We start from the raw sequence: 25,745 nt of genomic DNA, 5'->3' as shown, positions 1-25,745 counted from the left end.
AACAATGACAGACTTTATTTTCTTGGACTCCAAAATCACTGCAGAGGTGACTGCCACCATGAAATGAAAAGAAGAGCTTTTTGGAAGAAAAGCTATGACCAACCTTGTTGTGTTAGTCACTCAGTTGTGTCTGACTTTTTGCGACCCCGTGGACTGCAGCCCACCAGGCTCCTCTGTCCATGAGATTTTCCAGGCAAATATACTGGAGTGGGTTGCCATTTCCTTCTCCAGGGGATCTTCCCAACCCAGGGATCGAATCCAGGTTTCCTGCACTGCAGGCAGATTCTTTACCAAGTGAGCTACAAGGGAAGCCCCAAAATCTATACCAGGCTGGCTTAATCAACCTCTTCAATGGTGGACCCAGAGGAGACACCACCTGATGGAGGAGCTCCACCACCAGGGAAGCCCCCAGGCCTTCCTCCTGGCAGTCCCCCAGGCATGCCTCCTGCGCTCTGGTACAGCTTGGTAATGATGGGGTTGCAGAATTTTCCAGCTCCTTCTGCTGATGTTCAAATTCTTCCTTCTCTGCAGTCTGGTTCTTCTCCAGCCAGTTGATAATTTCATTACGCTTGTCAATAATCTTCTGTTGGTCTTCATCATTAATCTTGCCCTGAAGTTTCTCATCCTCAACAGTAGCTTTCATGTTGAAGGCATAGGATTCAAGTGAATTCTTTGAAGACACCTTATCCCGCTGCTGCTCATCTTCAGCTTTGTACTTCTCTGCTTCTTGAACCATGCATTCAATGTCTTCCTTGCTCAAGCGGCCTTTGTCATTAGTGATAGTCTAATCACTAATGACATCACTAATGACCAACCTAGACAGCATATTAAAAAGCAGAGACATTGTTTTGCTGACAAAGGTCCATCTAGTCAAAGCTATGGTTTTTCTAGTAGGCATGTATGGATGTGAGAGTTGGACTATAAAGAAATCTGAGTGCTGAAGAATTGATGCTTTTGAACTGTGGTGTTGGAGAAGACTCTTAAGAGTCCCTTGGACTGCAGGGAGATCAAACCAGTCAATCCTAAAGGAAATCAACCCTGAATATTCACTAAAGGACTGATGTTGAAGAAGCTCCAATACTTTGGCCATCTGACGCGAAGAGCCAAATCACTGGAAAAGACCCCGATGCTCGGAAAGATTGAAAGTTGGAGGAGAAGGGGGATGACAGAGGATGAGATGGTTGGATGGCATCACTGACTCAATGGACATGATTTTGAGTAAGTTCCTGGGAGATGGTGATGGACAGAGAAGACTGGTGTGCTGCAGTCCGTGGAATGGCGAAGATCTGGCTATGACTGAGTAACTGAACTGAATGACTGACTTGAAAGACAGGCTAGGAGGAAGACCATGTGTGCGTGCTTAGTCGCTTCAATCGTTTCTGACTCTTTTTGATCTGTTGGGCTGTAGCCCTCCAGGCTCCTCTGTCCATGGGAGATTCTCCAGGCAAGAATACTGGAGTGGGTTGTGTGCCCTCTTCCAGGGGATCTTCCTGACCCAGGGATAGAACCCACATCTCTTATGTCTCCAGCATTGGCAGGCAGCTTCTTTATCACTAGCACCACCTGGGAAGCCCAGGAGGAAGATCATGGAAAAAGAAAAAGGAGATCATCTAAAAAGAAATTTAAAAAGACACTGAATTTTCATAGTATCAGCTGTCAGCTCAAAGTATTGACCTGAGTGTTAGCAAAGGTGAGAAAATCATTCAGTGGTATTGTCAACACACACATATACATCTATAATTTCAAGCTGAACCCTGGAGTAAGACTTAAATTCTGCCCATAGAAAAGCTCTCAGTTGGTCTGCACATACTGACAAAGGGTTTACTGGACAGAATCGGAAGTCTAACAAAAGGGCCAGTTAATTCCAGGGATGACTTCTTTTGCTGGCCTCAGATACTACCTCCGACTCAACATTGTTTCCAGTCTCTAAGAAAATCATAATAACAATAATTGCTAAACTCTTCCCCAAGTTCTGTTATTTACAAAGACTCTTATCAGTTCATTTGCTTCTGTGAGGTAGGTAGGGTCAGTACTTTTATAAAACCCGACAGATGAAGAAGCTGACTTCGGCCGCTCCCCAGAGTGCAAAGCAACTGAATAAGCCACAAACTCAAGCCCTGGGACTCCAGATCCTAGTACTCCCCCCAACCCCCGCCCCCACTGAGTTGAAATGTCATGGAACATCTAGAAGCAAAGGTGCAGGTTTTGAGGTGGGCTGGTACATTCCAAGTGGAAACTGAATATCCCAAAGGGCTTTGATCTGAGTGGTCCTCCTAGAGAATTCAAGAGGAAGGATTCCGGCCTTCCACAGTCAGATTAAGCAGAGGGAGACAACTAACTTGATTCGTTCCTTTACTTTTCTCTTAACTATGTAAAAACCATAGGCCTGGAGGCTTCCAAAGTAGTGAAGGCCAAATATTCTGAGTTCTTTTTTTTCCCTCACTCTATTACTTTTTTATTGGTAGAAGCAATAGAACAAAAACATGAGTATTTATAGATTTTTCCAAATATCTGTTATATAAATTTCTAAGGTAGAATCACTGGGTTCAAAGATATGCACATTTAATCTCTGACATATAGTTAAAATGCTTTCCTTGGAATTTCTTTAATTTTTTGAATTGAAGTGTGGTTGATTTATAATACTGTGTCAGTTTCCGGTGTATAGCAAAGTGATTTGGTTTTATATATATTCTTTTTTCTATTCTTTTCCATTATAGTTTATTACAAGATATTGAATATAGTTTCCTGTGCTATACAGTAAAATCCTTTTTGTTAATCTCTTCTATATGGTAGTATGTGTCAGTTAATCCAATACATGAGTCCTTTCGCATTATAGATTAATATAAAGTTAACAGCAACAGTGAAAGAAAATGATTTCACACCTACAAAATATTTTACTATAAGGTCTCAGTTGAAAATGCTTATCTGACTAGTAATACTTTTCTCACCTAACAAGGTATATATGCTGCTGCTGCTGCTCAGTCGCTTCAGTCGTGTCCGACTCTGTGTGACCCCATAGACGGCAGCCCACCAGGCTTCCTGTCCCTGGGATTCTCCAGGCAAGAACACTGGAGTGGGTTGCCATTTCCTTCTCCAATGCATGAAAGTGAAAAGTGAAAGTGAAGTCGCTCAGTCATGTCCGACTCTTCGACGACCCCATGGACTGCAGCCCACCAGGCTCCTCTGTCCATGGGATTTTCCAGGCAAGAGTGCTGGAGTGGGGTGCCATAGGTATATATAGTAGTTGCTAAAGCTTGAACCGTATCTAGTTATAAGACAGTTCTAAACAGTGTTAGGTCAAAAGCATTGTCTGGCTGTTATTCTGACCAGGTAAAAATAGTCAAGCAATAGCTTGATGGAAACGGTTTTAAATTTAAATTACTTAAAAGTGAGCAATCAAATTTTGTCTGTGATTGACTCAGTGATCTAGTCATTCTATAAAATTTAAATAATATTAATAGCTAATGATAGTTAAGTTTTTTGACTGCTTAGTGTGAGCCAGAAACTGTGCATTTACATACTTTCATTCCCGTACAATTACATGAATGCCAATACTGTTACTAGCTACACAAAAAAGATGTAAAAAACAGACTGAGTGCCTAGGTAACTTGTCCACACTATACAGCTACTAATCAGCTGAGCTACCACTTGAATCCGGGGCTGTAGTGTTCCAGAGTCTAAACCTTTTACTATGCCCACTTGACTCAAACTCAGCCAGATCCTCTGTCTCAGTTAACTTCCTAATGTTCTGCTATATTCCTAATGCTGGTTATCAAACCCAAAGACAGCTTACTTTGGAAAGATAGAATTAAGTTAAATCAGCTGAGAGCAAAATGGAATACATGCTAATAGGAAAGCCTGCTTTCTATAATGAGGAAGTTTGGTGCCAATCTGAGTAACCAGTGCATGACCAGGAATTGTATCAGAGTGATTCTTTTCAAATAAGAAATTAATCTTCTGGATATACTTGAATTCAAACATAAAAATGTATTACAAAGATTTTAAAATCGTGTGTAATAGGAAAAGACAAAAAATTTGATGGAGCCAGAAGAATAAATAAATTATGACAAATACATACAAGAAAGTACTATGCAACCTTAAAAGAAATTAAACATATTAGTGTGTGCTAAGAGATCAGTCACCAAGACATATGCTACTGCTGCTGCTAAGTCGCTTCAGTCGTGTCCGACTCTGTGCGACCCCATAGACTGCAGCCCACCAGGTTCCCCCGTCCCTGGGATTCTCCAGGCAAGAACACAGAAGTGGGTTGCCATTTCCTTCTCCAATGCATGAAAGTGAAAAGTGAAAAGTGAAAGTGAAATCGCTCAGCCATGTCTGACTCTTAGCGACCCCATGGACTGCAGCCTACCAAGCTCCTCCGTCCATGGGATTTTCCAGGCAAGAGTACTGGAGTGGGTTGCCATTGCCTTCTCCACACCAAGACATATAGTTATGTGAAAAATCAAAGATCTGACTAGCATGACCAGTATGTTACCAAGTCGATATCAAAAGATAGACATACAAATTCATACAAAATAGAATATCACAGGGAAGAGCTACAAGATCCTGGTATTGTCTTTGAAGACAGCACACTTCAGGGTAAGCTACTATTTCCCCAAATATGTGCTTGGCTATCAATACACCCAAGTGTTGGACTGAGGTTATAGAATGCAACTCCTGGACAGCCCGCCCAGTGGATTGATTGTCCACAATCAGCAGGAACATTTCTAGGTGAAGTGCAAATTGCTTTCCCTCAAGCTTGACCCTTCCAAGCCATAATGATAATTGCTGCTGTGTTGCAAGCTGGGCTTATGAACAAAGCAAGGGTTAGCACCTTCCCCTCAGGAAAGCAACCAAGAAGTAGGGACTGCACACATCTGATTGTGACAAATGCCTACCTTACCTGCTAATCAGCGCCCAGTAGTAGCTATCTTGTAATCTCATCAAGGCAGAAAACACCATACCGCTCAGCTCAAAAAAAAAAAAAAAAAAAAAAATAAAATCTTCTGCTTCTATATATTCCTGGTAACAAATGAAATAGGTTCAATTTTAATCATATGAGCAGTCAATCAAATATCAAATTGAAAACAATGAACTACAAAGAGCCTCCTCGAAGTCACTTAGCATTGATAAATTAGTAATGTATTATTAAATTATTCATATCTTTTTTTCCTTCAGACTATAATGATATACTGTACACAGCACTGATAATTTACTTAGGCCGAGTCCATTCATTTAATTATGCTGCTAAACTTGGTAGGCCAATTGGTCATCATGAGAGTTTCCAGGCAAGCTAATCACAAATATATAGAACATGTTCCTTATTGTCCCCAGCGGCTAAGTGCTAAAATGCTATTTAGTGCTCAGAAGGTTAATGTCCTGCTTATGTAAATTGTCCAATTTAACATTCAGCAGCAGTATCATAAATTCTGGCTCCAGGATTTCATTAAACGTATGTTCAAACTAGTTGACCTTAAAGGTTAACAAGCACAAGTTAAACAGGACAATTATTTAACTCACTTCTTATCAAGAGACTGAAGTGTACTAGCCATTTAATAGCTCTGCAGACTTCACAATTAGAATTCTTCGAAGGTCTCTGATAAAACGGCAGGTCATGAATTTTCATAAGGATGTCAGATAATAACTATTTATAGGCACTTGTTTTTCTTTCTTATAAACTTAAACTTTGATCTTAACATTCAATTAGAAATAAGTCCACAGAAAAGGACTAGGTGACTCAAGTTGCTAGGGTTCGCCTTCATTTGGGTGTGCAGGAGGACTTAAAACCTCATCTCTGCCTTGTCATTCATGGAAATTAACATGAAAGTCAGGGCCTTACCATTAAGGGTGCAGAGCTCAGATGAAGCACAGAGCCCAACACTGAGAAACAACATTGCTCACTGGTGTGAGACATTCAACTGAAACATTTGATATTTTCTTAAAAGACCCCCAAATGTCTATTAACCTGGAAAAAAAAACGCATTCATCTTTGCATTTATATTATGATGGGTTTTAATACAGTAGAAAGTTAGATCCTTCAAGATGTCCTTTTCTTCACCAGTCTGGTTTCTTCTCCTACTCTCCTTGAGCATTATTTTTGTGAAATGGGAGCGAATCACTGGACATGCTCAATATGGCTCTGCTCTCTACGCTGGGGTGAAGCTTGGAGCAAAGTCCCTGGGCTGACATTTCCACGTGCTTCTCTGTGCATCAGGATCAGGCAGTCGCTTCGGGGATGCATTAAATTGGTAACCACACAATCTCAATATTGGACAGCCACTGTCCACCAGGAAAAGGCCCAGAAGTGTTCTCTCCTTGTACGTTTAACTGTTCAGACTGCAGGCTCTTTGGAAGATAAAGCAGCAAATGAGAGCAAACGGGACTTTATTAATAAATCATGAGCTGAATTTCTGTCAGGAGCTGAAATGGAGGAAAAAAACGTGTCCAAATTGCCTGTGGGTATGTTTATGAGGGGTGTGATAAGTAATTTTAAAAATTTTGTAATTTACCTTTGGTTAAAGTAATTAGATGCAACGGTAGAAAAGGAATAGATAGATAGATAAATGTTAAATAATATCTATGCTTGACCCAGCTCCTCTTTTGTGCATTCCTCATTTGCCCAGAGGTTACTGATTTTTAGGAGCTGTTTAAAAAAAAATCATATAAGGAAGAAATATTTTCTAGCATGAAAATACGTGACAGTGTTTTATATCCTCTTGTGTTGCTCTTCATCCAAACTTCATCTTTTGAATATTGGCTTCAAATCCTGCCTGAAAGGGGACATAAATAAAGCGAAATGGCTAATGGACTAAAAACACTTATGATCAGGTTTTCATAACTAACATTATTGATAGCTTCTCCCTCGCAGGCACCCACATTCAGTGCAATATCCATTTCTAAAGTAAGATTTAAAGCCCTATTTGCAATAAAAAAGCTAGCACATGCAAATAAAGAACGCTAGAGTGAGGCCAAGAATGCACCCACTCCCCCTCCCAAGAGATGGGGGAAAGACCTCTTTCCAAAGCAGAGCTGACCAGGGGGGACACAGAACTCTTTTTCAGATTTCAGACATGGCTGTGCATTTAATGGTGCTCTGGAAAAGTCTTCAGGGACAGGAAATTGTTAAGTCCTGAATTTGGAAGCAACCACTGCTGTCTTCTCAGTGGCATTAGTATTTGCACTTGGCCAGATAAATAAATCTGCATGTCTGTACATTGAAACAATAACAAGATTGTCCTGCAGTAAATGTAGCAAAGTGCAAATAAGGAAGCAGGCAAGACGGGAGTATTTTCAGGGAGTCTGGTGGTTTCCATGTCCATTTTCATGTGACTTTCCTGTTGTCGTCGTTTTTCTTTTTACTCCAGGGATTTCTGTTTTAGAAAAGAGAGTGGAAGAAAAGCCTTTCCGATGACTGGAAATTTATTTTGTGTTTAAAAATTTTTGTATCAATAACTCTATCTTTTAAAATATTTTATCTATAGTAACAATAAGAGGATACTAGCAAAGCAGAAAGCTTTTTATCTGCTTCTTGCTATTTAGATGTGATTTCAGTTGAGTTCAGTCGCTCAGTCGTGTCCGACGCTTTGCGACCCCATGAATCGCAGCACGCCAGGCCTCACTGTCCATCACCAACTCCCGGAGTTCACTCAGACTCACGTCCATCAAGTCAGTGATGCCATCCAGCATCACCCTGATGCTGGGAGGGATTGGGGGCAGGAGGAGAAGGGGACAACAGAGGATGAGATGGCTTTAGGAGGGGCATAATTTTCTTCTCTTTTAGTTCTTATTGTTCCCATCTCAGCAGAAAAGAATTTTTCCTTCAAATTCTGTACTTTATTATTCTAAAATAAAAACATTAAGTTCAGATTGACCTCAGGTGGCTTCAGCCTTCAGTGGCTCAGAGCAAGGCTTGGGCTCCAGGTCAAAGATTGAGGCTGGGTCATAGCGGTGAGAGCACCGAATTCCAGACACTAGATCAAAGGTCAAGGCCCCGGCCCTTCAGCTCTGCAGAAATGAATTTCCTCAAAGATGGAAAGTAGAGAAACAAGTATAGTATTTATTAGGAGGAAAAAAAGTACAGGAGATGTGGACACATGGACAGACTCAGAGAGAGAGAGTTGCTGAGTTGTGCTCTCACGACACCTACATGGGGCATTTCTTCTGGGTTTCCTTTGCCGATCATTTTGATTTGCTTGGTTCTGAGTCCATGTTTAGTATATCTCAGGATCCTCCCATGCGTGCACGTGCATCTCTTAGCCAAGATGGGTTCTACAGAAGGGGCATATGGGCCAAGCATCTCTTAACATCCCTTCCCTTTCGACCTCCACAGAGCCTTTCTGCGCATGTGTGGGTGGGGAGGTCTCCTGACTTGAGATTGAGAAATATGTGGTCTCAGCAGGGTCCAGCCTCCTCTCTCAATTGTCCTGCTATTCTGTCTTGGAATTTCAGTCCATAGGGAATGAAACTCCAATTGCTTTACTCTTGGGGGGGGGAGGGGCCGCGGCGGGGAGGGGAGTATCTACCTCCTGCCTCAAGATTACAAAGAGAACTGTAAATCATGGCTTAATTAAATTAATTCAAAAGAGGATTGAATTTGTGGGACTGGTATAGTAACTCAGGTCTACAGCTTCTATTATGGGAGAATCCTCTTCAATTATATTGGAAATCTGAAAACAGTAGAATCCCAATATATGGTCCCCTTGGATCCCCTCCCCTCCTGGCATTGTGTGTTAAAATATGAGAGATTATCACTTCTGTACTATAAAGAATAAGGATGGTTTCAAGCTATATAGCAATCAACAGCAAAACCTCTCTTCCTCCCTTCAGAATCACACGGTCCTGAAAGAGATTAGTGACAGAGAAAAACTGTTTTATACAGGAAATTGCAAAGATTTCAAGCCCAGGTATTGGGACTTAGTCGTGAGTCCCTATTATGGTCCTCTATTTTGTCTGAATTTGAGAATAACAGAGAGTGAAGAACGATGTGAAAAGGAGGATGTGGCATGACTGCACACTGTTCATAAATGGCATAGTCATTGCTCAGAGGCAAGCTGAGGCCTCACTGCTGATGACAGACACCACCCAGATGCCAGATGCAACTGATGCTACCTGGGAGCAGGGGGGTGTGGGGCTGGGAATGATGAGAGAAGTGTGACCCTGCTCTCCCCACTCCCTCACCCCACCCACTTCCACCTGTTGAGCAAAGAAGAGTCAGCAGTCCAAATCACAAATACAACCTGCTACAGGCCAGCACTAATCCGAACAGTGTCCATAATGGGAGAGACAAAGGGATACTCAAGGAGATACTCAGCTCAAGGGGATACTCAGCTCAAGGGGATACTCAAGGGGATACTCAGCTCAAGGGGATACTCAGGTCATGGGACAGCTAGGGTGGTGAAACATCAGGAATGAATGGCGGCTAGGTGAAGAATGGTGGAAGGCATGCTAGCCTAAGAGAAGGAAAGAGGTTGTCGTGAGTTGAAGTGTCTCTCCCAGAAAGGTCCGTTCAAGTCCTCATCTTTGGTCTCAGTGGCGTGAGCTTATTCAGAGATAGGGTCTAGGCAGATGAAGTCAAGTTAAGAAGAAGGACTCATCAAGGTCCTACTGTACAGTGCGGGGAACTCTGCCCGACGTCATGTGGCAGCCTGGATGGGAGCGGAATGGGGGGAATGGATACATGTGTGAGTATGGCTGAGTCCCTTTGCTGTGCACCTGGAACCATCATAGCACTGTCAATCGGTTACACTCCAATACAAAATAAGAAGCTTTAATAAAATGAAAGATAATAATAATAAAATGGTGAGGTTGCACTGGATTCGAGTGTGCCCTGAATCCAATAACTAGAGTTCTTATCAAGAGAGAGAGATTCAGAGAGACAGAGAGAATGTCACGTGATGATGGAGGCAGGGAATTTGGTGACATGTGTTCAAGCCAGGGAACTCCAAGGATGACAACCACCCACCAGAAGTTAGGAGAGGGACGTAGAACAGCTGCCTCCCTCAGAGCATATGAAGAAACCAACCCTGCTGACTCCTCGATTTCAAACGTCTAGTCTCCAGTATGAGGAGAGAATACATGTCTGTTATTTTAAGCCATCTAGTATGTGGTACTTTGTGTCAGCCCTAGGAAATGAATTGTTGTTGTTCAGTAGCTCAGTCATGTCTGACTCTTTACAACTCCATGGACTGCAGCACACCAGGCTTGCCTGTCCTTCACTGTCTCCCAGAGTTTGCTCAAACTCATATCCATTGAGTCTGTGATGCCATCCAACCATCACATCTTCTGTCTCCCCCTTCTCCTCCTGCCCTCAATCTTTCCCAGCATCAGGGTCTTTTCCAATGAGTCAGTTCTTCACATCAGGTGGCTGAGAGACGGGAGCTTCAGCTTCAGCATCAGTCCTTTCAATGAATATTCAGGACTGATTTCCTTTAGGATGAACTGGTTGGATCTCCTTGCTGTCCAACGGACTCTCAGGAGTCTTCTCCAGCACAACAGTTCGAAAGCATCAAACTATTACAGGTAGGGACTTGACCTCTTTCTTTTCTCCCAGTTCTTCCCAGCAGTCCACTGGGCCAGAATTTGTTCTGGTATCTTTTGTACCTTCCTGAACAGACCTCTCAGGAGGTCTGGCACTGATGACACTAAATGCAAGAATCACCACTCAGAAGTCTCGAGGTCCTTTCTCAAACCGGACCTGCCTTTCAGTCAGTGAGGCCACTGAGATTTGATTTTGTTCTAGTGTCTTAGAATTGATTTTGAACTTCTATTAATTTTTCTTTCTATCCCCAAATTAAAAAGAAGTTCTTAGCTCTTCTCCTGCTTCTCCCATTTCTTTCTCTAAAAACAGTCCTTGGCTGGCTTAGGCCCACTTCCCACTCATCTTCTAAAAGTTTACCAAATATCATACTCTTTATGGTTGGTAGGAAAAGGCAAATGTAACTGTTTGATTACATTTAGAGCTTAGGTTTGGAGCTTAGACACTTTTGATGGAGTTGAAGGGAAAATGAATCTGGCAGTTTCTGTTAGCCTAACCCCAGACACTGCGTCATTGTCTCCTGCAGGGCTGATGCCTAAGAGCTTTTCAGACAAGACTCCCTGGCAGTAGCACTCAGTTTAAGCTTAGATAATCATAAGCATGTCAGTTTTGGCAACATGTGCAATTGCCACTATCTGTAACATCCACAAATTACAATTAATGACTCCAGAAGAACAGGGTTTGGAATTATGAGTGGCAGACCACTTCATATTAGGTTTCTAATGCTCATGATTAGTCCAGGGTTGGATTGACATGACATGAATAGTGGGACTAATTGTTATCCCCAGTATATAATTATTCAAACTAAGTCACTAATGACACAGCATATATACATGTTTATATCTACTTGGCACCAGTATAATTACTCATATACTGTATCAGTTCAGTTCAGTTCAGTCGCTCAGTCGTGTCCGACTCTCTGTGACCCCACGAATCGCAGCACCCAGGCCTCCCTGTCCATCACCAACTCCCGGAGTTCACTCAAACTCACGTCATATACTGTATACATAAGTCTTATAATATCTTTTTACCCAAAGAATTCTTTAAAATTGTTGTTTATTTTTTACATGATTTTAAAAGTTACTTTCATTTACAGTTATTACAAAATATTGGCTATATTCCCCACGTTGTATAATACATCCTTGATCCTATCGTACACCCAATAATTTATGCCTTCCCCTCTACCCCGACACTGGTCACCTCTAGTTTGTTCCCTATATCTGTGAATCTGCTTCTTTTTTTGTTTTATTCACTAGTTTGTTGTATTTTTAAGGGTTCACACATAAGTTATATCATACAGTAGTTGTCTTTCTCTCTCTGACTTACTTCACTTAGTATAACGCCCTCCAAGTCCAACCATGTTGCTAAAAATGGCAAAATGTTGTTCTTTTTCATGGCCGAATAGTATTCCATTGAAGATGTGTGTGCTTCTTCTTTATCCATTCATCTCATGATGAACACTTAGGTTGCTCCCATATCTTGGCAAGTGTAAATCTTACTGCTATGAACATTGGGATATGTGTATATGTTTGAATTAGTGTTTTTGCTTCTTAAAGAACTCTTTTCAACCATTTAAGGGGAACAAAATACTTTGTTGTATAATTTCCACTTTGCTAACTTTCCTGACTCTGCTTCTGAAAGTCAACTATAGTTAACAGCCAAAGCATTTCGTGGAACTTATAAAATCATCAAACCCTTCACAACTAACAAGGGAGGTCTCATTTACTTAAATTTAGGTCTATGGTTGTGAAAATGAAACATAGATTTAAAGGTCTCCTTCTGCTGTGTAAGTTTTCCTCTGTTAGATAACTTTTGTGTAAAATTGAATACTCTTTGCCATTAACAGGGGGTGCACAGCGATTCATTAAAGAACAGCCTGTTATTACAGGGCTTCTAACTAGCTGAAGGGAGAGAGAGAAACAGAATCATGAGCATTCCTTTTGCTTCGCCTACGTGGCTCTTTCCCTCTACTTTTTCTTTATAGTCTGTGTTGGGTTTTCCTTGTGGCGTTCAGGCTTCTCTAGTTGTGGCTTAGGGGTTTAGTTGCCCCAGGGCGTGTGGGACCTTAGTTCTCTGACCGGGGATCAAACCTACATCCCCTGCATTGGAGGGCAGATTCTTATAGGCTGGACCACCAAGGAAGTGCCTCTCCTTTCCTCTTATAAACCTCCTTCTTATACCTCATAGATTAGCCACCTGGTAGACAAACAGACATTAAGTGAAGGCAAGCATGAAACCACTGAAGGCTGTGATATGAAAGAATGAGTGTGAACTTGGAAGGCTGGAAATCCTAGCACATCACTTTGTAAGCTGTGACCTTTGGCAAAGAAGTTTATTCATTCATTCAACAAATATACAATGACCACCCACTCTCAGCTGACCACTGGAGTTATGACAATAAAAAAGTCAGGTATGGGCCCTTCACTCAAAAGATTTCACTCTATTTAGCTATCTTCATTGGAAAAGACCCTGATGCTGGGAAAGATTGAAGGCAGGAGGAGAAGGGGATAACAGAGGATGAGATGGTTGGAGGGCATCACCGACTGGATGGACATGAGTTTGAGCAAGCTCTGGGAGTTGGTGATGGACAGGGAAGCCTGGTATGCTGCAGTCCATGGGGTCACAAAGCGTTGGACATGACTGAGTGACTGAACTCAACTGAACTGAACTGTCTTCTCCAAAGCTCAGCTTCCTCCTCTGTTAATTCAGTGTAATAATAACACCATAATAACACCTAATTCATGGAGAAAGTAGGAGGGAATGGATGAGATACAATCTGTGTGAAGGAATTATGAAGCCCAGTAAAGTTAGCTATTATTTCCTCTGAATAGGAAGTTCTTTAAGAGTAAAAAGTATTTGCTATTTACTTTGGTATCCCCTGCACCTTGCATAATGCTTGGCATTTATGAAAAAAATGATTGTATGATTATGAACACCAATAGAGATCAAATTACTCACTTCCTCTTCTGCTCTGCACAAATGAGACAGCACTTTGAAAAATACACCAGGTGAGAGCGTGTTATGTTCATCTTAGTATTCCCCTCACCCTTCCTTACCTGGCATAGTCACTGGAGCATAGCGGGGGCTTGGAATTTATTTGAGAAAAATGTCTGTCAGTTAATAATCATTTCAAATAAAAAACTTAAGCGGGGAGGGGGGAGGATCAGCACTCAGCCATGTCTGCTTCAAGCCCCCTACAACCTGCATCCACCACAGCCCTCTCCATTGGCCAGCTACCAATACTGTAGATTTTAGCTTCCACTTTCTTTTTTTTTTTGGCCGCACCACTTAGCATATGGGATCTTAGTTCTCCCATTATGTAAAGAGTTTACAGTCAGCCCTAGTTAGATTTGAAAATGACCCTGCTACTGCTGCTAAGTCACTTCAGTCGTGTCCGACTCTGTGCAACCACATAGACGGCAGCTCACCAGGCTCCCCTGTCCCTGGGATTCTCCAGGCAAGAACACTGGAGTCGGTTGCCATTTCCTTCTCCAATGCATGAAAGTGAAAAGTGTAAGTGAAGTCGCTCAGTCGTGCCCGACTCTTAGTGACCCCATGGACTGCAGCCTACCAGGCTCCTCCGTCAACAGGATTTTCCAGGCAAGAGTACTGGAGTGGGGTGCCATTGCATTCTCCATAAAATGACCCTAACCACGTCAGTTAGCATATAAGAGATTGGGTGGACATTGGTCAAGGTTTCCCTGTGAAAAGAACTCCTAAAGAGACATTCAGATGATGTGTGAGGGGAATTTTAGGGGAGAGAGTATAGCCTTCAGAGAAAATAACAGACACACAGGACTGAAAATGGGAAAGATGGAAAATTTGTGGAACAAATCCAGCATGCTTGAAGAGTAAGTCAGGAGGAGAGTAGTTCAAGATGAGGGTAAGAGGTGGGCAGGGCTAGGCTGGGTTGGCAATTTCTGTGCTTGACATTTGAGGCCAGAAAACTCTCTGATGTGGAGTTCCATCCTGCGCCTTTGCTTTCTGTTCAGTCACCAAGTCATGTCTGACTCTTTGCGACCCCATGGACTGTGGCATACCAGGTTTCTCTCTCCTTCACTGTCTCTCAGGGTTCATTCAAACTCACGTCCATTGAGTAGATAATGCCATCCAACCATCATTATCCATCGTTGCCCCCTTCTCCTGCCGTTATTCTTTGCCAGCATCAGGGTCTTTTCCAGTGGGTAGGCTGTTTGCATGAGATGGCCAAAATATCAGAGCTTCAGTTTCAGCATCAGTCCTTCCAATAAATATTCAGGGTCCTGTGCCCTGTGGATGTGTAATTGAGCAGGACCCTCTGGGTCTCCCCAGGACACCTCTCCCCTCTGATCCTCTGCTTTTGCTCCTCTCTGTGGTACCTAGATAACAGTATTTGATATTCATTTCCTGAGTTGTTTTGCAAATGTGAAAACCCTGGAACCAAACTAAAGATGTTAACTACTTGATGACCTGAGCACATGGCCCCAGGCCTCCTGGAGCCTAAGGACTGATAGTCCTGTGACTCCACACTACTTTCTCACCATCAGCCAGTCAGACAATTGTGTAGGATCTGATCTGTGACCCGGTGACATTCCTGTCTTATCTGGCTTTTAAAAGTGCTTTGTTGAAACTCTTGGTGGGGGAAGGGGAGTATGTGTGGAACTCAAGGATGTTTTTGCCTGGGGGGTAGGATGGAGCATCCCAGGTGGCACAGGGCTAAAGAATCCACCTGCTAATGCAGGAGATGTAAGAGACGTGGGTTCGGTCTCTGGATCTGGAAGATCCCATGGAGTATGAAATGTCAACCCACTCCAGTATTCTTGCCTAGAGAATCCCATGGACAGAGGAGCCTGGCAGGTTACAGTCCATGGGGTTGCAAAGAGTGGGACCTGACTGAGCACACACACATACCCTGATGGCTTTTTAGGGTGCGAGCCACCTTATCTCCTTGCAAAGCCCTGCAATAAACCTTTTTCTGCTCCAAACTCCAATGTTTCAGCTTGCTTGGCCTCACTGCGTGTTAGGCATATGAATTTGCATGAACAGATGGTTAGCAGCACAAGCACTAGATGCCAACGGTCTGCCCCAGTGGGATGACCACAGCCATCTCCAGATACCACCAAAAGGCCCCTTAAGAGACAAACTTCTGAGGCTGAGAAGCACTGGGCCCTAGGTCGTGGCAGGGTCTTGCAGGTCACACAAGGAAGTGTAGGAGATCACTGTGACCTGACTTGCATTTTGAAGAAATTACTATCTGCTGGATCCATGCAGAGAGACCAACTGGGAGGCCACGGTAAGGAGTCCACTTGAGGGCAATGGAGGTTTTGACTAAGGTGGTAGCAGTCAGATGGACTAAAACTGGTAGATTCAAGGGATGTTAGGGAGTAGAATGCAAGTAGTATTAATAATCTTGCCTGCATCTTTTTTTCTGATCATTTTCACTGTTCTATTGGACTCTACTCATGCTTGAGGAAGAATCAGCAGAGGAAGTCTTCTTGTTAATACCTGTCTGATTTCAATTGGTTAGGTCCTTTTTCTGACTCAGGAGCCCTCCTTGCTTATTACTTATTGCTATAATTCCTAACTGTGAAAGACTGTGTGCATTTTTTTGAAGTGAAGCCGAGGACATACATGCCCCTTTTGATTATCTACCTGTCTTTCTTGGAGGCAGAATTAGCAGAAGCTTGTCGAAGCAGTTCCCATCTTTCCATTGATCCCCATTTTACAAGGAAACTCAGGGAGAAATCCCAACTTCTTAAAGGGAAAAAATAATTACCATTGGTGAGTCTACCACAGTCTGAGCACTTGCTGAAGTCAACAGAATTGCCTTCTGGTTATGTCACAGAAAAATCAACAGTAGTCAGACTATATTTATTACCCTATTTAGTGGATTTCAGCAACAATCTCATTATGACCCCCCTCACACAGTATAAGGTCCTTTCCATTAGCATAAGGAGGAACAAAAGGTCAGAGCTATCCTGCAATGTCCACCCACTAATTAGAGAGAGAGACCCTTTACTCGGTGAGGCTGAACATAATTGGGCCATTACCTAATCCCATTACAAAATAAAAAATACACAATTCCATTTTTGTTGGTTTTTCTATCAGTGAGACACAGATCATCAATGCATATTCAAGGCACAGCAAGACTATTAATGATGGGTTTTCTAAATGTGAGATTCCAGCTCCAGGATGCTATTACTATGCCTCACATTAAAGAAACTGAATGGACAAGTCACCATTTGGGACCTACTTCTGATCCAAAGCCATTGTAAATATCTAGTCTTACCATGGTGAACCCTATTCAATGGCAAGTTCAGGAAAAAATACTAACACTGAGAGGAAAACTCTTCAGTAAAGGCACCAAGATTTCCTTAAAGCCAACCATATTCCAGGAGCAATTTAATAGCACTCCTTCCAAAATAATCTGTGGGTAAATATGTGCTGTGCTGTGCTTAGTCGCTCAGTTGTGTCTGACTCTTTGCGACCCCATGGACTGTAGCCCACCAGGCTCCTCTGTCCTTGGGATTCTCCAGGCAAGAATACTGGAGTGGGCTGCCATGCCCTCCTCCAGGGGATCTTTCCGATCCAGGGTTCAGTCTCTGGGTTGGGAAGATCCATGCGTAAATATACACAGAGACAAAGCCATGGTACTTACTTCAACCTACAGCTGTATGAACACGACTAGATTAGGACCTGGAAACCTGATCTTAAGTCACTAGAGAACCACTAGCTTCGTGGAGACACCTTCTTCTTTGGCGGTGAAGCTAGCTATGAATTCTTTTGCAAGCTCCCACATTCTCCACCCATTCCTCATCTTCTGTGCAAAATCAAGACCTAAGGGCACTGAGTTCAATACTGTTGTTGTTGCCAAATGTTGCCCAGTTTCCATCTTAAAAAACTTAAATTTCAAGTTTTCTATTTTCATATGAATGAGTCTATTGGAAATCACAAAATGAACCAAGTTTGAAATAAAATTAGAAAAGCAAGTAGGCGATGTGCTCTATCTTACCTCAAGAAATGTTTGTGGCGATAATGGTCATTTTTTATTTGTTTGTGACAATGACTAAAATTAGACTTGATCAAAAAAAGGACTATCCCTATTTTTTTTTTTAAGGAAAGTTATGTCTATTCAATACCACAACAGCTTCTCAAGACTGTTGTTCAGTTGCCAAGTCATCTCCAACTCTTTTCAACCCCATGAACTGCAGCATACCAGGCTTCCCTGTCCTTCACTATCTCCTGGAGTTTGCTCAAATTCTCGCCACTGAGTCAGTGATGCTATCTAACTATCTCATCCTCTGCCACCCTCTTCTCCTTTGGCCTTCAATCTTTCCCAGCATCAAGATATTTTCCAGTGATTCGGCTCTTTCAATCAGCTGGCCAAAGGACTGGAGCTTCAGCTTTAGCATCAGTCCTTCCAATGAATATTCAGGGTTAATTTCCTTTAGGATTGACTGGTTTGATCTCTCTGCAGTCCAAGAGACTCTTAAGAGTCTTCTCCAGCACTATAGTTTGAAAGCATCAATTCTTTGGTGCTCAGCCTTCTTTATGGTCCAACTCTCACATCCATACATGACTACTGGAAAATCCATAGCTTTGACTATATGGGCCTTTGTCAGCAAAGTGATGTATTTGTTTTTTAACACACTGTCTAAGTTTGTCATAGCTTTCCTTCCAAGAAGCAAGTGTCTCTTCCTTTCATGGCTACAGTGATTTTGGAGCTCAAAAAAATAAAATAAAATCTGTCACTACTTCTCAAGCTGCGTATGTGCTAAGTTGCTTCAGTCGTGTCCTACTTTTTACAACCCTATGGACTGTAGTCCACCAGGCTCTTCTGTCCTTGGAATTCTCCAGGCAAAAGTACTGGAGTGGGTTGCCATACTCTTCTCCAGGAGATCTTCCCGACCCAGGGACAGAATCTGCATCTCTTGGGTTTCCCTTGTGGCTCAGCTGGTAAAGAATCCACCCGCGATGTGGGAGACCTGGGTTCAATCCCTGGGGTGGGAAGATCCCCTGAAGAAGGGAATGGCTACTCACTCCAGTATTCTGGCCTGGAGAATTCCGTGGACTGTAGAGTCCAAGGGGTTGCAAAGAGCTGGACACGACTGAGTGACTTCCAATTTCACTTGTGTCTCCTACATTGCAGGAGGGTTTTTGTTTTTTGTTTTTTTAACCACTAGTGCCACATGGGAAGCCCACTCAAAGCAGTGGAGTCCAAAAAACTGGGAAGTTAATATTTCAGTAGAGCCTGAAAAGGATGACCTTCTTAGCCATGGATAGGCAACTTGTGCTGAAGAAAGTATACAGAGCTGGGAGTCAGGCCTACGAGTGCAGGACAGTTCCTCTGCCTTCGTGGTCTTGGTCATAGTATCAGCCCACTCAAGTCTCATACATCTAAGGCTTTGTCAGGCATTAAAATTCTATGATTGGGGACTTCCTTGGTGGTCCAGTGGTTAGGACTCCATGTTTCCACTGTCAGGGGCACAGGTTTGATCCCTAGTTGGGGAACTAAGATCACACAGAGCCATGTGGCCAGAAAAAATTTAAAAATTAACAGAAAAAGAATTCACAAGACTACATGCTGCTTTTAATCCTCCATGGCTGCATATGACCATAAGAGGGAAAAGAGAAACAAATCCCCTTGCTGAGAAACGAGAGGTTGGCTTTTGGTGATTTGTCCCCTAATTTCTCTCTCAACTAGAGAACTCAGTCTCCAGACAATGCTTATTAGTGTCCTTTTCTGAACAGGCCTGGGATCATTCTGAAAATAGGCATGTTTCTCTCACACCACCAGGCAGCAAGTATTCAGAACAAGACTGAAAGGCTAGACAAATTTCTCCATTGTCTAAACGTCAAGATTGTTGTTATGACCCATCTGTGAATCAGAGATTCAGAAAACAGAATCCTGGTTTTCTATGACAAAGAAGTCTGAGGACTGAGTGGTGAATTATGCTACATGCTGAGTCCATATTTTGAACCCAGCAAGTGCTACCAATCCCCATAAATTCAATAAGAAATAAACACTGAAAAACTCTGTAGGGTAATAGCATCAGTCCTCTGTGCTGAGCACCCCTTCCAGGTACAAAGAGGAAAACACATTCAGTGTTGAAATGATGCAGTGCAACGGCAGAGAATCTGAAGACAAAATCCTTATAATATGACATTTTGTAGAGAAGTAATAAATACAACTATGCTCCAAATTATATTTAATTATAAACATAACTTTTTCTTTATATGCATCCTCTCCAAAATTATTATAGGGAAATTTTATTTTGTTGTAAAAATACAACAAATTCCATTTTGAAAACATAGAAATAGTAAGCAAATCTATGCAAGCCGAGAAGTCACTCCAGTTTTAATTTTTATTTTTTCAAATGTTATGCATATATTAATGACTTTGACTTGTTATGCCAAAAATTTACATGTTTGTTGCTAAGCATAGGAAAGGTGGATATTATATTACAGCACTCAAATGTTCTCTTACATGTGTGTGTGTGTATGTGTGTGACATTATGGGGCAAATGAGAAGATTAGGAATAAGAACCACAAAATCCCTGTCTTTAGTGTCATGGCACTTGGCCTTATATGAATATTTGCCTACCATACTTTATTGTGCAATTTACAAAAGTGAGGCAGGTGGCTTTAAAATAACTAGTTTAAAAACATTATATCTTTGCAGATAAAGCTGACTGTGGTCATCTTTACTGAATCAATGGGATGGTGTTAAGGAAATTATAATTACAGATTCAATAAAAATAGAACTTAAATACAAAAGACTATGTACTGTGTGCTCGGTTGCTCAGCTGTGTCCAACTCTTTGTGATCCCATGAACTGTAGCCTTCCAGGATCCTCTCTCCGTGGGATTTTCCAGGCAAGAATACTAGAAGTACATTGCCGTTTCCTCCTCCAGGAGATCTTTCCAATCTAGGGATCGAACCCCTGTCGAGTGCTTTGCAGGCAGATTCGTTACCACTGTGCCATCTGGGAAGCCCATGTGCTACACACTTCTATTTATATGAAATTGTAGAAAAGGCAAAACTAGGGTGTCTAAATGGAGTTCGGCTGCTTTTAGGGCCTGGTGGCAGATTGAGGGGATCTAATTCAAAGGAACACGAGAATTAGGGTAGTATCTTAATTATTGTGCTGACATGATTCTATTCAAGCACTCATTACTGTACTTTTTAAATTGGTTAGTTTTAGTGCATGTAAATAATACCTTAATAAACATAATTGAGGAGGAAATGGACAAGACTCGCCTAAACCTATTTAGGCTTTTGAGGCAAGACCCTAAGTTCTGGGGAGGGGACAAGTGGCAGCACTTACCGTACATGGTGAAGATTTCATGAACCATCTGCTGCTGCTAAGTCACTTCAGTTGTATCCGACTCTGTGCGACCCACCAGGCTCCCCTGTCCCTGGGGTTTTCCAGGCAAGAATACTGGAGTGGTTGCCATTTCCTTCTCCAATGCATGAAAGTGAAAAGTCAACGTGAAGAGGTTCATTAACTGGCATCTTCCTTGTTTATATTCTTGATGGTTGATGGGATTTTGTTCACTCAGTCCCATAAGAATATAATCTCCATAAGAAGAATGTCCTAGCTTGTCTTGTTCTTAGCCTTGAAGTGAAAGGCGCTCAGTCGTGTCTGACTCTTTGCGACCCCATGGACTATGCATTCCATGGACTTCTCCAGGCCAGAATACTGGAATGAGTAGCCTTTGCGTTCTCCAGGGGATCTTCCCAACCCAGTGATTGAAGCCAGGTCTCCCTTATTACAGGCAGATTCTTTACCAGTTGAGCCACAAGGGAAGCCCAAGAATAGTGGAGTGGGTAGCTTGTCCCTTCTCCAGAGGATCTTCCCGGTCCAGGAATCAAACTGGGGTCTCCTACGTTGCAGGCAGATTTTTTACCAATTGAGCTATCAGGGAAGCCCCATTCTTAGCCTTAGCCATATCTTAAGCACTTGGGAGAGCATCTGGCATATAAAAAGTATCCCCCAAATATTTTTGATTGAATCAAATCAATAAATACATAAGATAATTTTAGATTCCAGTAAGCACTACTGCTACTGATAAGTCGCTTCAGTCGTGTCCGACTCTGTGTGACCCCATAGACGGCAGCCCAACAGGCTCCCCCGTCCCTGGGATTCTCCAGGCAAGAACACTGGAGTGGGTTGCCATGGCCTTCTCCAATGCATGGAAGTGAAAAGGGAAAGGGAAGTCGCTCAGTCGTGTTCGACTCTTCCCGACCCCATGGACTGCAGCCTACCAGGCTCCTCCACCCATGGGATTTTCCAGGCAAGAGGACTGGAGTGGGTTGCCATTGCCTTCTCTGAGTAAGCACTATAAGGTTCTTTATAAGGAAGATTTTCAATTAAATTTGCCTGAACAAAGTATTTTCTGTATGGTGAATCCAGATAATAATTTTGAGATATTAATTTATGTTTCTCTCTCTAGACTCCTTCTTCTCTTTATTTTTTAAGAATTATTTATTTGGGCTTCCCTGGTGGCTCAAATGGTAAAGAATCTGCTTGTACTGCAGGAGAGCCTGGATCGATCCCTGGGTCAGAAAGATCCCCTGGAGAAGGAAATGGCAACCCACTCCAGTATTCTTACCTGGAGAATCCCATGGCCAGAGGAGCCGGCGCACTGCAGTCCATGGGGTAGCAAAGAGTGGGACGTGACTGAGCAACTAACACTTTGACTTAAATTTTCAATTAAATTTGGCTGAACAAAGTATTTTCTGTATGGTGAGTCCAGATAATTTTGAGTCATTAATTTGTGTTCTTCTTTCTAGACTCTTCCCTTCTTTTTATGTTTGAAAATTATTTATTAATTTACTTTAGAGGCATCGTGTGGCATGCTGGATCTTAGTCCCCAGTCAGGGATGGAACTCCAACCCCCTGCAGTTTAAGCTCAGAGTTGTAAACATTGGACTGCCAGGAAGTCCTAGCCTCCCCTCTTTTTAGTTGCAAGCAGGTAACTAGGCCTTTGTATTTTACTGATCCTGAGACTTACAGCACGATAAGCAAGTTGTTGGGAAGAGAGGGGAATACCTTTCAGTGACAAAGGAGAGAAGAGAAATATCCTGTGGACTGGAAACAGGGAGTTACCCTAAGGTAGCAACAAGGGAATGCTGTGACTGTATGAGAAAGTATCACCTTCAAGCCAGCAGACCACTTTTCCCAGGTGAGATGGCCCCTCGTCTAGATTGCTACAGGATTTCATAGTTGCTCAGTGAGGCCATGTCTACCAAAAACAGACTCTTGAGCTGTGTCTGAATTTTGCTCCTTTCACTAGCTGGTGATCGGATGAGCTCCATCATGACTTCATCTCCCTCTTTCCCCCAGTTACCTACCCCCTGAGACCTCTAGATCATCCATTTTCACCCAGACACTTGTCCCGTGCTGCTCGGAAAATCTCTGATCTGATGCACTCTCTCTTCTGCTACCATCTCAAACCCTCCTCCTGTGCCGTACATCAGCCAAATCCTGCCATCAGCAAATTTTCTATGTCTCAACTTCTTCCCTCAGGATTCCTTTTACATCCTCTTCATCTGAAATTTGACTGACCTTAGAAATCTCTCATAGGGAGGCTGCTTTTGTTTTTTATTTTCCCTGTCATGCCTGACGTGGCCAAAGTATTTTTCCTGCTCCTCTTTGCCAAACCCGCTTCTCCTTTTTAAAAAACACGTCTTCCTGGGACTTCCCTGGTGGTACAGTGGATAAGGATCTGCCTGCAAAGGTAGGGGACACAAGTTCAGTTCCTGGTCTGGGAAGATTCCACATGCCAGGGAGCAATCAAAGCCCATGTGCTGCAAATACCAAAGCCTGCACACCTAGAGCCCGGCTTCCACCACGAGGGAAGCCACCGCAGTGAGAAGCCCTCTCACCACAGCTAGAGAAAGCAACGAAGACCCAGAGCAACCAGAAATAAACGATAAACATTTAGAACCACACCTTCCCGAAACATTTGCTCCCATTCACCTTGCTTTGTCATCCTTCAGTCTCAGCACCTCATTCATCATGGATTTTAGCACCTCTTATCATCATTGGTGACTTCAGCAGCTGCATAGACTCATGGCTCTCACCCTCACTGAACATCAGAATGAACCGAAATGCTTCCTGAAAACACCAGGGCTGGTGCCCTCTCCCCAGAGGTGTGGGTTTAGTGATCCTGGAATAGGACTTATCTCTCAGGAGGAAGAGGATCTCCCACTTCAGTCCACTCCTATCTGTCCCTTTGAAGGCTGTAGTGCACCAGTCTTCCCGTCCAGTTCAGTTCAGTTCAGGCGCTCAGTCGTGTCCAACTCTTTGTGACCCCATGGACTACAGCACGCTAGGCCTCCCTGTCCATCACCAACTCCTGGAGTTTACCCAAACTCATGTCCATTGAGTCGGTGATGCCATCCAACCATCTCATCTTCTGTTGTCCCCTTCTCCTCCTGCCCTCAATCTTTCCCAGCATCAGGGTCTTTTCCAATGAGTCAGCCCTTCGCATCAGGTGGCCAAAGTATTGGAGTTTCAGCTTCAATATCAGTCCTTCCAGTGAACACCCAGGACTGATCTCCTTTAGGATGGACTGGTTGGATCTCCATGCAGTCCAAGGGATTCTCGAGTCTTCTCCAACACCACAGTTCAAAAGCATCAATTCTTTGGCGCTCAGCTTTTTTATAGTCCAACTCTCACATCCATACGTGAGTACTGGAAAAACTGTAGCCTTGACTATTGTTGGCAAAGTAATGTCTCTGCTTTTTAATACGCTGTCTAGGTGGTGTGTAAGGAACAGGGAGCTGATTTTCCTTCCAGTACCTGATGGAAGTAGGCAGTACTTCGAGGCCTGCCAATGGTGTCAAAGGCTACGTGAGGAGCTGCCTTCTGTCCCCCACTCTGCCAGGCGGTGCTCTGGTTGCCTCATCAGGATAGTGCAGCAGAGCCCGGGAGACAGCAGCACCTCCACTCCCATCTGGCAGCAAGGAGGTGGGACAAGGTACAGGGAGCTGGGAGGAGGGCAGGCCTAGTGTCCGGAGGGCCCAGCAGCCACAGAGCTTGTGGCTGATGTCAGCAGCGCCCAACAGGGAGCTGGGCTGACACCTCCATTTAGAAACAACTAAGCAACATGAATGAGTTCTACTCTTGCTGGGATGAGATCAGAAGATTCAGCAGAAAGCAACACACATGCCTAGGTGGCCCTATGTCACACCTCAACAGGGGCACAGTCAGCTAAATAAAGAAGATTAAACAGGATCCAGTCTTATAATATTCCAAATATTCAATCGGGTCTGGAGTCTTATAATATTATACCTTAACTGTCCAAAATACAATTTTTAAAAATTATTCATTATAATAACAACCAGGAACATTTACACCTTGAGTGAGAAAAGCAATCAATAGACTCCGAGATGGTGATTACTCAGATCTTAGAAGTATGACAAAGATTTTAGGAATAGTCATCGGGACTTCCCTTGCAGTCCGGCATTTAAGATTCTGCACTTGCAAGGCAGGGGGCGCAGGTTCAATCCCTGGTTGGGAAACTAAAGTCCCACAGGTTGCACAGCATGGCCAAAAGTAAATAAAAAAAATAAATTTTAAAAATAAATAAAAACAGCCATCATAAAATGCCTCAACAATAACTATGATTTTTTTAAACAAATAAAAAAATAGAAAATCTTGAGAAATAACTGTAAGTTACTTTTTAAAAGGAAAAATGGAAATTATAAAACTGAAAAACATTGGGTTGGCCAGAAAGGTCATTTGGGTTTTTAAAAACTGTTACAGAAAAACTCAAATGAACTTTTTGACCAATCCAATACAATAGTGAAAATAAAAAGCCGGCTGGATTTGTTCAATAGTAGAATGGATACAATGGAAGACAGAAGAAGAGAGACTATATTAATATCAGGTAAAGTGGACTTCAGAGCAAAGAAATCACTAGAGACAGACATTACATAATGATAAAGGATTAATCCACCAGGAAGACATTAACAATCCTAAATTTGTGTTTATCAAGTAACAGAGACTCAAAATACCTGAAGCAATAATTGCTAGAGCTAAAATCTTGATTCTGGGTACCTCACAGATTATGTTTGAGCCACTATATCCTTATTTGTCAGAGGATGAGATGGCTGGATGGCATCACTGATGCAATGGACATGAACTTGGACAAGCTGCTGGAGATGGTGAGGGACAGGGAGGCCTGGCGTGCTGCAGTTCATGGGTTGCAAAGAGTTGGAC

At 42.7% G+C, this 25,745-nt stretch overlaps 1 pseudogene; it reads right to left on the bottom strand.

Annotated features, from left to right (window-relative positions):
• Window positions 1–322: 322 nt before the first annotated feature.
• LOC102282744 (heat shock cognate 71 kDa protein pseudogene) lies at window positions 323–8,182 on the bottom strand (annotated as a pseudogene).
• Window positions 8,183–25,745: the final 17,563 nt, after the last annotated feature.

The sequence above is a fragment of the Bos mutus genome, chromosome 16 (genome assembly GCF_027580195.1).
Source record: "Bos mutus isolate GX-2022 chromosome 16, NWIPB_WYAK_1.1, whole genome shotgun sequence".
Lineage (NCBI taxonomy): Eukaryota > Metazoa > Chordata > Mammalia > Artiodactyla > Bovidae > Bos > Bos mutus.
The sequence above is the reverse complement of the archived record's forward strand: the minus strand, read 5'-3'. Positions and strand labels throughout refer to the sequence as shown.